The sequence below is a fragment of the Suncus etruscus genome, chromosome 14 (assembly GCF_024139225.1).
Source record: "Suncus etruscus isolate mSunEtr1 chromosome 14, mSunEtr1.pri.cur, whole genome shotgun sequence".
NCBI classification, from domain to species: Eukaryota; Metazoa; Chordata; class Mammalia; order Eulipotyphla; family Soricidae; genus Suncus; species Suncus etruscus.
In genome coordinates this window covers 74,015,652-74,031,402 of record NC_064861.1, presented here as the reverse complement: position 1 = coordinate 74,031,402, position 15,751 = coordinate 74,015,652, and the positions used below count along the sequence as shown (strand labels likewise).

The 15,751-nt window shown below is 41.3% G+C and overlaps 1 protein-coding gene and 1 non-coding gene across 2 annotated transcripts in view; both read right to left on the bottom strand.

Annotated features, from left to right (window-relative positions):
- The window catches only part of CDH13 (cadherin 13), a 733,255-nt gene that overhangs the window by 614,921 nt on the left and 102,583 nt on the right, over positions 1-15,751 (bottom strand). The window lies entirely within an intron of this gene.
- On the bottom strand, positions 10,687-10,793 carry LOC126029033 (U6 spliceosomal RNA). The gene has a single exon (XR_007502693.1). It is a non-coding gene; the product is annotated as a U6 spliceosomal RNA (small nuclear RNA).

The window sequence follows — 15,751 nt, the reverse complement described above, 5'->3', positions numbered from 1 at the left end:
GAACATTCATCTTGGACCTCAGGAGAAAGCAGGAGACCTTCAAACTACCTTGAAATATTTGCAAAATGCATAATTGTAAAAGTACCAAAGAGACTTCCTGACATTGAACTGATTCTATTTGTTAGACTGACACAGAGTCGGTCCTAACTGGGGACTGTTTGCTGGATGCAGAGGGAAGAAACAAGAAGAGGTGAGGGATTAATGGTCATTTCTTTTCTTGGATCATTTCCCTCTTCCACTGATAATGCCACTTGGCCCTAAATAATTCCAAGCTCTAGGTTAGAAGGAAAATGTGAAAAATATAGGAGACAGCTTTCCACTTTAATCTTCAAACAACAAGAACAAGAGTTGATACTACCCCATATATTTTATAGCCTAAAAAATATCCCTAGCACCATGATAATTAATGGTTAGATTCTACCATGTAATGGTAATAACAATGGCAATAAAATGGAAAGAGTTTCCATTTTCCAATTTCCATTTCCTTGCCACCATTGACAAACACAATTTCTGCTGAGCCTATAGAGACAGAAGTGATCAATTCTGTCAAATATCCATTAAGTCAACCCAAAATATCAATACAACTAATTGCTAGAATGACTGACCAGGTGATTGGTGTCATTGGCAATCAGCAGGTTTCCATGGAAGTCTCCAAAGCTCAAGCCAATTCTGGAAACAGAATAAACAAACTGCTTATGAAACTTTGGCCTGGTCGATAGTAACAAGCTGATTTCCAGGTTCATTGTGAAGACATAGACATGGGCAGGAGAAATATCCCCACCAGTCAGAAGGAGATCAAGCTAGTGGCTTTCAGTTTCAACTACTTATATATGAAAACAGTCACTATTGTAGGTTTCTGTTCTACTACTTCTTCCTGAATCTTCAGCCTCACTCCAACACATGATCTTTTGCATCTGTGCACATAACAACTACATGTAAATGACTATATACAACAGTTCCTAAATTTCAGTGTCTAATAACACCTTTACTGTATTAGGACAGGTGTATATCCACTGGCAGCAGACTCCCTGTCTCATTAGTGGCAGGTTGGATTTTCTGGTGCTTGACTTCCAATCTGGGGTTGCTTAATTTATCATGACTGTAACTGTCCACAATCCATTTCCAACATTTTAACACAATGAGAGAATTGTCTAAGAACACATTTCTCAGTCTTTAAGTGACACAGAGGACTAGATTTGGAGAGAATCTTTGGTCTTTCTCCTTCTCTCTTGATTTTCTTTCTCTTTAGTGTCTTGCAGTTATTTCTCTAGTTCTATTTTATTTGACCTCTTCCTGGGAGATAAAGTCTGCACTATTATCGTCCTTCTTTCAGCTGTCCCCAATACATGAGCAGGAACTGATTACCCACAGCAGCACCAACAATTAATGAGCTCTAAAGTGAGCATTCAAAGAAGAGAATTCCAGCAAAAGTTTGGGCTACTTCACAAGGTCAGGCAACCAGGGCAGGTGCCAGCATTGCAAGTGAGCCCTGGATGAAGGGCAGGAAATGGATACATAAGAAAGATCTTGGTGGGTATCAAGAATATGAGCAAAGCACAGAGCTAGGAAAGTAAAAGGTGGGGCCAAGAACTCAAGAGTTATTCTCTCTCTCTGTCTCTCTCTCTGTCTCTCTCTCTCACACACACACACACACACTCTCTCACACACACACAAACACTCTCTCTCTCTCTCTCACACACACACACACACTCTTACACGCTTGACAGGAGGGGCAAAGAAGACTGTCAGTTCTGTTGTGCTTGCAAGAGCTTTAAAGTTTTGTTTAGTCATTCAGTGGGTGTGTTGGTACAACAAGAAGGGCAGATCTAAAAACAGGGTGAGTAAGGAAGCCTTACATAAGAGTGCACACATTTGTAACAAGTTTAGAGCAGACAGGAGTAATTCATGATAGAAAACAATCAAAATAGTAGGTTTGGCGGTGAATTGAACAGGCTGGGAGGAGGCTTAAGAGCTCTGGGAGTAATGGCAGCATTTTACATCTCCACAAAAGGGTTGAATGATATTGATATATGCATTTATTAAAACTTAGAGGACTGACATTTAAAGACTTAATAAGTTTTATACTGGAAACTAGTACAGCTGTTTGCCAGGTCTAATCCCTGGTACCACATGGTTCTCCAAGCGCATAGATGCAGCCCCTCATGGGCTCCAGCACCACTGGGGTGCCTCAGGTACTTTCGTTAGCACCGCAACAGCATCCTTGTGTCCCTGCATTAAATTCCCAGCCAAGTTGATTGAAAGTAACCAGTAGGGTCTCTTTATCTCTTGAGTATGAATTGATATCCCCCTATATATTTATGCATTGCGTCTAAACTTTACATTAATAGGGAAAGGGATAATATAATAACATTTAATTCTAGTTAATAAAGTGTACATAGAATTACTCAGGTTGGAAGTTACACTGATGTCAATAAATACACTTAAATCCATCAAACAGAAGATAGATGCATAAGAGGGTAAAAGAGGAGGTCATTGGTGAAAAATTCAACTCTCTTGTAAGTTTAAAACTTTTTATAGTAAAATGTTTCCTTGAGTTATATGTTAGGCACAGATGGGCTTCGAACATATGGTAAATATTACATTTTACCATCAAAACTTTATATTCTTACCATAAAAATCTTTCATTTTCACTGTGGAATGCTAAAAGGCAAGCAATCTGGGGGGATTTGGTTAAATTTACTAGAATTTATTGGATCATGATATGCAGTAAAGGCAACAACAATGGCTCAGTGAGTCACATATTGACTATTTTCTTCAGGCCAAGCATTAGGCTAAGACTGTGAAAAACCATATCATTTAATCCTTCAACACTTCTGAAAGAAAAAACAAATAATCCCATGTTTGTTGTTCTATTTACTGGTAATGTCAGGACTTGAGTCCAGGTATATGATAAAACCCATAGACATGGACCAGGCCTGTATTTTACCATTAAATAGTCAGACCCTTGGGCAAATACCCCTATTTTTTAATGAAGAAATGAAAATGAAGTCTTAATAGATGAAATGACTTTCCGACAGTGAATCAAGCAGAAGGTTATGGAGTGGAGCTCAAACTCAGGCTCCAGAAAGCATACAGAGGGGACAAAAATGGCTGCCAAAAGGTCGGGGCCTTTGTGATCAAGAATCCATGTAACTTTTTTGTTTATTATCACCATCATCTAGCACTGTTCAGGAGATAAGTCTCTAACCCTGGTTTTCTCCAATGCTTAGAAGAGTGTTGTAACCCTTCAGAAAGGCTTTGGACCTAGTATTGCATATATCAATTTATTATTGTTTTAGGGATACATACAGAAATGCTTAGGGCTTACTCCTGACTCTAAACTCTAAACTCCTGGCAGTATGGGGTCCATATGGATGCCAGGGATAGAACAGAGGATGACCTCATGCAAAGCAAATATCCTCTCATTTGTACTATTGTTCTGGACCCATCAGATAACAAAATTTTAGTCTTGCAAATTATTCTGATTAACTTGGCCTAAGATGTATAATTAATCTTTTCATGAAGAGAGCGAGTGTGTGTCTTACACTATAAGTCTCATGTAGTACAAGGCATTTTAAAAAACATAATGGAGATCAATTTCTTCCTTTCCTATTCTCTGTCCGCAGGAAGAAGTGGCACTTGGAGAGGCAAACCATAAAATAGTCCTCTGAGGAATGCTTAACACCAGGAATTAGTAATTCCTCCCTTTGAATGCTTTTCTATTGAGAGGCTCATAGTCTAAAAATTACATGCTTATAAAGGTAATTATTCTTTCTGATGCCACCTGAGTTTCTTGTAATAAATACCATTCACAAAAAAAAAAGATACCCTACTGATACCAGTGCAGGAAGAGGCAGTGCTGGAAAGTGGCAATGGGTTCAGCTACAGGGAGCTGTTGGCCGGTTTCCAGTCAGAAACAACAGAGTCTATGATGCTGATGATGAAAATGGGAGGAGGAAGAAATCAACTTCCATTTAAGACTTTGAATGCTGCCTACTGAGTAGAAACTGTGGAAATGAGCTAAAAAGAGGAACTTCTCATGTGACGTGCAATGGCAGCATCTTTCCTTTCAAGAAGGTTCTAGAAGGGCAATTGGCCTGGTACTTGGATTCTCAAGAGGCCTGTAGATAACAGAATCTTGAAACTTACTGCAGATCTAAGGGCCCCAGTGCTAATCTCTTTTTAAAGAAAAAGGAAAAATGACCTTCAGTCTAACGGAATATTCCCATGGACTGTGGAAGGAAGGAGAGTCCATGAAGGAAGAAATGATCATTGGTGCCATGTCACAGAGACACAAGTCTACTAACACCCCAACCCCTAAGGGACACAGGTCTCTCACCAAATGGACATGATCACACCTTAGCCCTTAATGGCAGCCAAGATCTCTCAAGCAGGGGTCAGGAGACTAGGGGCTCTACTGCAGTACTTGGCCAACTATGCTGATGGGTCAATAGGGCCCCTGAGGATTTGGAGTTGCTGTGGTCCCCACGATTCCCTTCACAGTGCTTGGGAGACCTTCAAGACATACAAGGTGGTATATAGGGGATTTCAGGGCCATGCCCAACAATGCTCTGGAGAATGTCTGGTGCCAGGAGCTGGTGCCAGGATTGGCTACATGAAATAGAAGTGCCTTAACCCTGTCCTATCTCCCTAATCTGTTTTCTGTTTTTAATCCATGAGAGGTGCCCATTCACAGCATGTTCAGGTACACAGTTTAGCTTTCCCCTTGCACTATTTTTCAGTTTTCTTTGAAACTTAAGAAAATAATAAATCTGGGTAGAAAAATTAGAATCTTATATAGCAGGTGAGATATAAAGGATGGAGGCATATCGACATTATAAGCCTTTCTATCTTTATTTCAAAATATCCAACACTGCATGGAACTTTACCACTGCCCAGACCTCAGACCCAGTTTCATAATTTTTCTCAACAGAAGTTACAAAACAGGTGTGTTGGTTAGGGCACATTTTTCTCCAAAAGGGGTCTGGGGTTTAATGATGGGGGTTCTTAGGTCATGGAGCTCACATGTAGATCATCTTTGAGCAAAAATTGGTTACCAACTGGCTTGTTTCTAAGAAAAAAGGCTGCCACTCTCCCACTCTTCCTTTATCACTGAATTGGACATTTACCCATTGTGTGTGTGTGTTTTTCTAATAACTACTAAATGCCACATGAGCGCCAACAGCAAATTTTAAAGGAAAAGACTATGTGTGACATAGACTGGTGGTCAGTAGGTCAGATTTGCTTGTGTACCAGCTCCTTTTTTTAATTCTGAAAACAGTTCCTGAGTGGTCGTATACATTCCTTGTGGTGAAGAAGAAGAAGGGAAATCAAACCAGCAAAGACCCTGCACACCTGAATAATGCAGGAAGAGATGGAAAATAACCAGCTTGCAAAGTATTGTTTAAGTTGTAATGAGTGAAGTACTGTGAAGCAGAGAAGCATCAGAGGAAGAAAGAGTATTAGGACAGAAAAGATCATCTGTGAAGAGTAGTATTTGAACAAAGTCGAATAACAAGCTACAGGGACACTGAGTTGAGGGGAAGAACAGTGCATGCTAAGTCCCTGGGTGGTTGGTTGCCAGTGTGTCCTGAACCCTGTGGAGAAGACTAGTGCTGGATGCCATCTGCATGAGTTCAATTAACTCCACAGATCATAGTGTTGTGCTTGTTTGAGACATTTGCACCAGGAACCCATTACGTTGTCTTTGCAATCTCAGGACTATTCAGAATCTTCAAGAGAGCATTCGAGACCATTCTCTCCCTGGAGAAATCACTAGGGTACTTTAATCACTCCCCAACAACAGATGGTTAAATATAAAAGAGCCCCCCCCAACCCCATAAGGGCACCCCCAGACTGACAAGTGGCTAAATAGAACTGCATTTGTCAGATACATGCCCAAGGTCTGCTCTGCTCTGATGCCAACATAACACATTTTTACCTTGGGCTTCTAGCCTCTGTTCTGGAGCCCCAAAGACTCACACACCATGCTGTGTGGCCCACTCAGTTCTGGAAAAGAAACTTGAATGGGTCAAGACAAAAAGTGGTGACCAGGCCAGTAACAGAAGCTTGACCGGGTCCCCATAATAGCAGGGGAAAAAAAAGTGTAGAGTTTGGCTTTTAATGAGCAAACATTTAGAGTGGAATTGAGTCATTCGAATTACTGACTTGGAGGTTTATTAAATCGCATTTTTTCACATATATTTTCGATTAATACTCAGTGGTAGTTTCAGTGAGCTTCAGTGCAGGAGAACTGTGTACATTAAGGGATAATATTTTAGAAAAGTCTTGGGTAGATTTGGTGCCAAAAAGTACAGCTTGAATAATTTCCTCTTGGGATAACAATTTAGAGGTAATTCATTCTAGCAGTGCAGAACTCATAGAAATCCTGAGCCACAGTATCACTGGAGCAGGAAGACAATGTAGTCCTGGAGCCCAAGCCTTCACTTTGTCCTGAGGAAGGAGGGAGGAGAGGATTATGAGCAGTCACTGTGGTCCACAGAGTGGTCTCTGGGCTCTGCTATTTCCCCCTTTGCATCTGCCTTCAACACACCTTAAAAAGTTCTGCCTTTCAGGGGCCATAGGAGTGGCGCAAGCGGTAAGGCATCTGCCTTGCACGCACTAGCCTAGGACAAACTTCGGTTTGATCCCCTGGTGTCCCATATGGTCCCCCAAGCCAGGAGCGATTTCTGAGTGCATATCCAGGAGTAACCCCTGAGTGTCACCGGGTGTGTCCCCCCCTCCAAAAAAAAAAGTTCTGTCTTTCAGGGCTAGAGAGAGAGAACACTTGTCTTGCATGCTGACAACCCTGAGTTCAATCCTCAGCACCCACATGTTCCCTTAGTGCTGCAAAGAGTAATCCCTGAGAACAGAGCCAGGAGTAAGACCTGAGCACAGTCAGTTGTGGCCACAAATTAAAAGAAAATTAGAGCTCAATCTTTCAGGTGCTAAATGACTATTTCTCTTTTTCTTTTAGCTTTTGTGCCCTCAACACGAAGCTCACCTATGAGAGAGACCAGTAAATGTCAACGTGATTTTTTCCTGGTCCCTGAAGTTACTGTGTTTTGATATTTTTCTACTAGGATAAAATCAATTAAGTGTGTAAGGGGGTAGGACTTTAAGGCATCAAACCAAATTTCACTGCTCTATTCTCATTTTTTTCCTTCCAAAATCTGTCACATCATCTTCATGATAATATCACCTGAAAATAGGCTTTCTCTTAATGGAGGACACTGTTGTACTAGCAAACCTGAAGAATACAATTTTATTTTTCTCAAAACTCTGTATGACTTTCAAATCACGACTAATCCCAATCTTTCGAATTCTCAGTTTGCACTGCTTTCTTATGAGTTGAACCAGCCTCTTCATAATGTGATGTCGTGAAAACAACTGAACTCCAATCTCTGATCAAAGCGATTTTGTGAAAGAGAAGAAAGTACAGACGTGCAATTCAAACTCAGGGTGCTGATTGTTTGACCTCCTTTCTTTGCCTCTCCCTGCAAACTCTCTGTGCCCCTATATTCTCTTCGGAGAACTAAAACATGAGCATGCATCCCTCTGAGAACCATCTGGAAATATGGTTTTTAGCATGCAGTTGAGATGCTCAATAAATACCGTAAAACCTGACACATCTTTAGAAAAAAAATAGTGTCCTAAGAGGCCACAGATATGACACTATCCTTGCATGCTGTTGGTCCTGGCAAGATATCAAACAGCACATAAACCCTGGAACATCTCTGGGTGAGCCCTGTGCTCCCCCAAACACTACTGTGGGAGACCTTAAAAGCCTCCCAGGTAGTATGGAGCACTGCAGGGCCCAGTCAGCATCTCATCCTCAGGCCCTCACATCCAAGTACCAGTCATAGAGGTACACACCAGTGTTTTAAAAAAGCGTCCAAGTGTAGGAGTTTTGGGAAGAAGAATTTCCCTAAGTAGTTCCTTCAATCCAAGCATCCTGGTCCATCTCTCCCACCCACCTCTGAATGCTGGTTGATTGGGTAATTAAAGAAAGATCATTATTGGCTCACACGGGACACGTGATATAAGAGCAACCTGTAGATCGGCTGCCCCATAGTAGAAAATTCCTACCCAACTAGCATTTCCCCAGAGACTACTTGAGAAGGTAAACAAGAGGCAGTACCTTGAGAAAAGACCAGAAGTAAAGGGGATGGCAATGGCCCCCTGTCTACTGCAGTTGTCTGAAACACAAAGTGGAAGCATGAAATTCCCTGCCCTTCTTCAACCTCCCTGTCTCCTGGATGCTGAACTGTTGAGTTCTCGGACTCCATCATCTTACCAGCTCTTTCCCCCACATATTTAAAGCAAATGCCCCCAGTAAGGGAATCTATGTATCCAGGGCTGGGGTCTTGGCTTCCTCCAGACCATGTTTCTGACTGGTCCAGTCTTTCCAGCATTTGTCATGCTGACGAGGAAACAACAAATAAACATATCATCTCCAAACAGCTCCAGAGACAAGAGCATTCCCTTGGCCTCCACACATTGGCCAGAAAGTTCCAGCCTTCCATGAGTTGATAGTAACATTTTAAGGAACCACTGCATGATTGCCAAAGCTTGTGTTCTGGGCCTGCAACAGTCAAATAGCTTCTACCTCATCAATTAACTAGAAATGCAGCTTTGAACTAAAAGCATCTTTGCCATGAAGCCCTCCCGGCAGCACAAACTATCCCTTGCAATTAAATGCTGACAGAATTGCAGAATTGTTCCACAGTTGTAGCCCTGCTTCTGCCCCAAGGCTTCCTGCCAGGCCTGTGAGAGTCGCCCAAACCCCAGGATAAACATTCTTTGAAAAGCTCTGAGCCAATGGAAAAGGCCATTGGGTTTGAAAGTGAAGGGGAATGGTGTCAAGGAAACCAATGAGATATGTATGAAAGTAGATGTGGATTATTTATTCATCATTGGAAAGTTCCAGCTGCAAGCAACATGTGAGCAAGGGAGCAGGGATACAGAATAATAAAAGGGAAGGTGCCATGACATATAGAAAAGCATGCATGTGACAATAGAGCATGAAAACGCCTGGACCACGGCATATACCAAGTGACTTGCTGCAGCCTCTGGCAAGGCTGGGAAGCTGGCAGGTGAGGCAGTGACAGTGATGGATGAATACTGGTGGTGGATACCATTTGGCCAGAGCAGGGAGGAGGGAAAGTAAAAGCTTGATTCTTCAGCAGAAAGAATGTTCCAGTCATCTGGGTGGGGTATTGCATTAGTCAAAATATGACCAAAATCTCCATCCTCATAAAACTAAGGAGAACTATCTGAGATTGAGTATGTGGAAGTGGCTATGGCCAGGTAATGTTAATGATGGCAAGAGCTGGGCACACATGGGAGAGCTACTGGTGTCGGCTGATACAGTAGGTACAAGATGACTTTTAATCCTTCCCCATGCTTACAAGACTATGATGGTTTGGCAACGCTGCCCTTGGGTAATGCTCATGACATTCATCCTCTTGTACCAATATCTGCACATTAGTAAAGGTCTTGAATGTTAATACTCACTAATGTCTCGAGACTCACTGGTCACTTATTTCTTTTCCATTCTGTGCTAAGAATAGAACCAGCAGCATCTCCTGTTTGGGACCAAAGTCTTATAATGTCTTTCAAAAGGGAAAAGTCATGCCCAAAGAGAGTAAAGAAGACAGTTTATGAAAATAACTTGCACAGGTCTGTGTTGGTAGTAAGGAATTGTGGGTTATTATGACATTACTAGAGAATTATTTCTTTTCCCACTAGAAAGGAATCAGTTTCCAGGTGCCCTTGGGAGCATGGAACATTTCCTTTTAGCCCTACTCACATTTTTTGCTACATAATTAACATACAACATTCACATAAACAACTGATTCTTACTTAACAAAGTAGGAAAATATGCACACCACCAGAAAACTTCTTTAATATCTCTTACACATTGTTCATTAAAAATTGGGGGAAGGTGAGGCATATTTGGTAGTCTCAGGTTCACTTCTAATTCTGTACTCAGGGATCACTGCTGACAGGGACCAAGGGGTCATGTGGGTTGCTGGGGATAGAACCTGGGTTGTCCAAGCACACTCCCCGCAATATTCTCACTCTGCCCCCCACACTTTGAATTAACTGTCCACTTTGAATTAAGTTGAAGGACACCAATAAAGCTGAAAGTGCCACTTAATTTAATGACTCCTAGCTTTTATTCATCTGATTGTGATGTATGGAAGTTTCAGATACTTTTTATTTATCTAAGGCAGAAGCAACGCAACTTGTAAAGTCTTCTTGACCCATATCTGAAACTCAAACTATAATTTATTTCATTTTGGGTATGGAGCCATATCTCACACGCTCCAGGCTTACAACTGGCTCTGTGCTCAGAGATCACTACTGGAGGTTCTTGAGGGACCATATGCTGTGCTGGAGATTAAACGCAGGTCAGCTGCATGCAAGGCAAGCACATTACCCATTGTACTATCATTCTTGTTCCCCAAATATAAATTTTAAAGAATTTCTTAAAGTTGGATACCAGATCTTAAGTAACCAAATACAGGAAATTATGGCTCCTAACAAGTATCCTAGTGTTTAAACATGGTTACCTTCAAATGAATTAGTCCTCCTGAATACTCCCATCTCTCGTTCCCAAATTTGATTTGTTACTTTTTTTTTAATTAGGTCCATTTTAATGAAGTGTACAGTTTACAACTTAAAAATATGGAACGCTTCACAAATTTGCGTGTCATCCTTGCGCAGGAGCCATGCTAATCTTCTCTGTATCGTTCCAATTTTAGTATATGTGCTGCTGAAGCGAGCATTGTTACCTTTCTTATTCTCTCAATAGATGCACTACCATCTAATCATATAGGGCCAGGAATAAAGGTTTGGAAATGCTATGCCCCCTTAGGCCCTAATTTGGGATCAGATGCACAGACCACACATCCTCTGTTGAGCTTTGGTTAGATCTAAGTAGTAAAGAAAGGGATCAGGATAGAACAGCACAGGAGCCAATGGCAGTCCATATAACAACCATAGAGACAGTTGGATTTGAACCAGAAAGATTTTATGGTGTGAGTCAGAAAGAAAACGCTGTGTATTTCATCAGGCTCATCCATGCCAACATAATTGCAAATCTGTGTATGTCTCTGCTCACATATGTATCTGTACACACACCCATATATATTCTAGCAGATCAGTTTTTTGTAGCTGCATTTATAGGGACTTTTGAACGCCTGCATTGGTTTGTATTTCCTTCTAAAATACATAGTTGCTTTGTACAAAATAGCATTTCAGCAACAACAACAACAACAACAAAAGCAATAATGAATCAAAAATACTTTCCTGCGCTCTCTTGGCTCAAGAAGCACCCAAGGACTGTGACGAGCCCAGTTGAAGTTTGGGGTTTTGTATTATTCATAAAAGAATGCAAATGAACCGAGTTGGCTTTTGAGAGATCTTGATCAGGAGACCAGATAGCAAAAGTCTGTAGGAAGCTGTTTTGCATTTTGTTACTTTATCATCACAACAAAAGGTAAGTTGCTTAGAAACCTAAAGAAATTAATAAATAAATCAAATGATAACAATATTGATCCAACAGCCCTGAAAAAAGGATGGCCTCTTCTCTCTTTGTGCAATTGCCATGTCCCTGCCTGATAATGCTGAGCAGTAATCAACACGAAATATATGTTTCCAGGCAATTCTCAAAAACCCTGACAATTCCCCTAGGAAATTTCCCCCTTCTCTAGAAAATAGGGAGCTGTTTAGGAAGGCTGATTGAACAATTGGCTTCTTTACCAGGACAATAAATATTTACGCTCTTAAAATTCAGGCCCAGAGATGAATTCAAAACAGTAATTGTCCCTGATGGTATTAATTCTGCCATTCATTCCACAATCATTTACTCATTATTCTTATTGCGAGAAAGACTGGCAAGGAGAAACATGAATATTACAATTTATGTTTTAGGACCCTGGGGCAAAGAAGAGATATGAGGTATTTGCAGAAGGCAAGCAGAGAACCAAATATAAAGCATGACAATTAACAGATTCTGCTTAGGGTTAAGGGGCTCCTACCCCTAACCCTGTGTGATGAACTACAGAAGATAATAGATCACCCCATAACCCTGTGTGAAGGAGGGTAACTGATCATCTCATAATGATGTGTGATGATCTACAGAGAATAATAGATTATCCCATAATCCTGTGTGATGAACTATAGAGGGTAACAGATCATGCTGTGAACTCAACTGCCCTAACTCTGAGGCCACCTCAAATTCTAATGGAAGAATCATGAATCGATTAACCTTAGCTGGTTACAGCATCTCATTCAATGAGTCACACCATTTCCTGGATAACTGATTCACAAAGGAGATATTTCATAGAAGTTCTGCATATGGTAAAGGACAATGAATGAGGTGCCAAGATTCGACCAGGGACTCCCTTCTTCTGATGTTAAGACAGCTTCCAAGGGGATTGAGGAATCAACATCTCCAGGAAGCAGAACTTAAGGAACATTAGTCAAAACCAAGCCCACTTAGCAGATGTGAAAACTGAGATTAGGTAGAACGAATGTCATAAATTTCAGAGTTAAGGCTTATACCAACGAAACCAGAAGGTATAGGTTTCTCTTGAAAACACATTTCCCAGTGGGAAGCCTGCCAGACAATAAAAGCTCTGAACAGTGTGATTAGGAAGTGGAAGAGATGGAGATTGTTCTAGTCAAATGAGGTGTGGTTGTTGAGGAACATGGAAGGCAGAAGAAAAAGAGCCAGTACAAGGCAGGCAGCAGAAGAGACAGAAAAAGATTTCCTGTTCCACTCTGTTTGCTTCTCTTCATCACCAGGATCTTTGAACAGAAGTTGACAGTCCAGAGAAATCTACTATTAGCTCCATTACATTTCCTGTTATTATTCTATTCATTGTGCTGCACCTCAGGCCATCTGATTTACATAATGAGAAGAGATTTGGAGGAGAAGGGGGGTGGTGTTCATTGTCTGGGGTCTGCCTTGTTTATACTGTAAATAACACCCTTATTTTCTAGGCTGCAGCTTTGGGGGACATTCTGCTAATTTCAGTCATCATCTTGTTTCACCTAAATTGTCTGGAGAGCTTTGAGAGGGATATTCAGATGGTTAGAGATGGGGTGGTATTTTGATGGTGCTTGAGCCAGTATGTTTCTGTAAGATCATGTGACCAATAAGCATTTCGGCTGAAAGCACAACAAGCCTAAAGGGGTCCAGCTCTAGTGATTTGTGCCTTTAGGCCCAAACATGATCTCTGAGACTCAAGTGTCCTCATCTGCTCATCTACTACTTGCATTTAGAGTCAGAACCAGACAGAACCAGAGACAAAGTGGGTATGGGTAAAAGGAGGGAAAAGGTAGGTGATTGCTCTGACTCAAAAACCAGGCAAAAATTGCTCCCCTTACCTTTCCTACAATCACTTTTAACCTTATTCATCGAATTTTTTAGTAGTTTGCTCTGTCTCAAGTACAACTACTCGTGAGCCTGACACCAGGACTCCTGTTCTAGAACAGTCTCCATCGGCATGTAGACTTTATTTTACAAACTCTGGCATCACAAAAAAAATATTCTAAGAATTTTAGGATGGTGACAACAAAGCATTGAAGCCCCCAGACACAGGGGCCCTCTGGGCACAGAATATTGAGTAACTGCACATGTCCCCAAATGGACACCCCCATCTCTATGTCAGCTTGTATTTCTCTTGTGGATCCCATGGCACTCATTGGTACACACCCAACTTTATAGGAAAGAGCACATAAGGAAAATTACAAAATCAATCTCTGAGAGGACAAGATGGTGCTCGCTCTCTCGAGAAGTGGCACAAATAGAGAAACTGCATTTGTCGGGAGGTGGACCAACACTGGAAGTTTTGCAAGTTGCTGATGACTGACTCATACCAGCACAATTAGAGCTTGCAACTGTAAATCCTGGAAGTCAATACGAAGATACTTGTTTCAAGTGACCAATTCTGGCTTACAACTATTTAGAACATTTGCCAGAAGATTGCGTTGGACCATATAATAGAAAGGTGGGTGTCCAAGTCTGCTGTGCTTTTGAGCAGAACAGTGAATGTAAACCCATCTCTTGTCATTTCCATTGTGAATATATGGACTTGGAAAATGGCTCCTTGTGTTTCTAGTAACTCTGATCAGCTCAAGGCATCTCATTTTTCCTCAACCCATTACTATTTATTAGAAACAAATACTTATTATAAGATGCTAAAGAACATACATATCCTTACATGACTACATTATTGGGTTATATAATTTTATGATTCTACCAGCTAAGAGTACCCCCATCTTGTGATATTTTTGCTTTCCTTGGAAAAGGGGGCAGAACAAAACAAACAAAAAAACAGTAACAACAAAAAAAGCAAAAACAACCACAAAACAGAATCATTTCTGATCTACCCATCTGGGCTCCCTCCTTTGGAGGAGAACTGTGAGCAGATTGAAGGTCAGATTTCAGGTGGGTCTTGCCTGATATTCTCTTCAGCCCAGCATCAGTATGTTAGTTTACCTATACACAGACCTGAAAGGAGTGAGAGAGTGGATTGGGGTGTCTCATGAAAGGGGTCACAAGTGGATCCCCATAGATGAGCAGTAAGCCACAGGGTGGAGTCAGAGACCAGGAGAGGCAAGCACTCTGCCCTGATCTCTGAGGTTAAGTTTTTCACAGATTCAAAACCAGACATCCTTCCTGAAAGTTCCGGAAGCATCTGCATGTTTAGATCAGCATCTTATCCAGCAGTAAAGATAGATGCTATTATTTCTAGCCATAGACCTTTTCACCCCTCACCCATTCACCCAGGGCCATCTGTTTCCTGATCTCTCTTTATCACTCTCCCCTAAAGTGGATCTGATGTTAGGGTCAAACTATCATTGCTCAGTGCAACTTCTGTGTGCCAAGAACTGACCTACTGCAGGCATTAAGCTGAGTCCCCTTTTGTACCAACTTCTGCAAATAGTGTTTGTTGTAAAGGGCTATTCAAGATCCTTAATCTTACATCTGACCTGACCTAAAGGAGTTGTCCTCAGGATTTCTAAGCAGAAACCTGCTTATCTTTTTTTTTGGTTTCTTTTTTTTTTTTTTCCAGAACAGGGAATGAAGCCTTTTTCTAGTAAAGATTCATTCTTTTAGTCATTAGAAATGTTTTATTAAGGACCTTAGGGTCTAGCTGAATCTGAGGTCCTTGTGAAAAATGAACAGAGGGAATAAAATAAAGATAGAAGAAGATGAGATAGGGAAGAGGAAGGAGAAAATCATCTTGCCAAGGGGTATGCAAATAATAAAAGCAGACTATAAATGAGAAGTTTGAGGAAGGTGTGTACATGATGGAACTATAGCTCAGGAGTTGAAATACCTGCCCAAGAGCCCAAGACTGTGCTTCCACTTCTCGTGTTACTCTAAATGAGTTACACGCTGAGTTTCTGTATGTATAGCACAGTTCCAAACACGTGGAAGTGCAGATAAATAGATGGGACTATATTAAGCTGAAAAGCTTCTGCACCTCAAAGGAAATAGTGACTAGAATTCAAAGGCCACCCATAGAATGCAAGAAACTATTCACCCTACACCCATCAGATAAGGGGCTGATATCTAAGATATACAAGACTTAACAAGAATAAAACATCTGGGGCTAGAATGATGGTGCCATGGTCGGGCTTTTACCTTGCATGCGGCTGACCCAGGACCCCCTGGCATCCCATATGATCCACCAAGCCAGGAGTGATTTCTGAGCACATAGCGAGGAGT